The 204-nt window shown below is 30.4% G+C and overlaps 1 protein-coding gene across 1 annotated transcript in view; it reads right to left on the bottom strand.

Moving 5' to 3' along the window:
* The window catches only part of LOC119582348 (formin-2-like), a gene marked incomplete in the record, with an annotated part of 21,001 nt that overhangs the window by 13,800 nt on the left and 6,997 nt on the right, over positions 1-204 (bottom strand).

The raw sequence follows: 204 nt of genomic DNA, 5'->3' as shown, positions 1-204 counted from the left end.
CAAAAGACTGGTAATGCCACATGATGACTCAGAAATCCTTCTCATCAGAAATAAACCATTATAAATATATGCATGTTTAAAATGAAAAATAATAATGTTCAGTGCCTGTGAAAATCAGAAGACAGGAAGCACAAATAACCAAATACATAAGAATGTCTAAGAATTATCATAATTTCCAAGTCCATCTCCAATTTAGACAAGTTT

The sequence above is a fragment of the Penaeus monodon genome, chromosome 15 (genome assembly GCF_015228065.2).
Source record: "Penaeus monodon isolate SGIC_2016 chromosome 15, NSTDA_Pmon_1, whole genome shotgun sequence".
NCBI classification, from domain to species: domain Eukaryota; kingdom Metazoa; phylum Arthropoda; class Malacostraca; order Decapoda; family Penaeidae; genus Penaeus; species Penaeus monodon.
The sequence above is the reverse complement of the archived record's forward strand: the minus strand, read 5'-3'. Positions and strand labels throughout refer to the sequence as shown.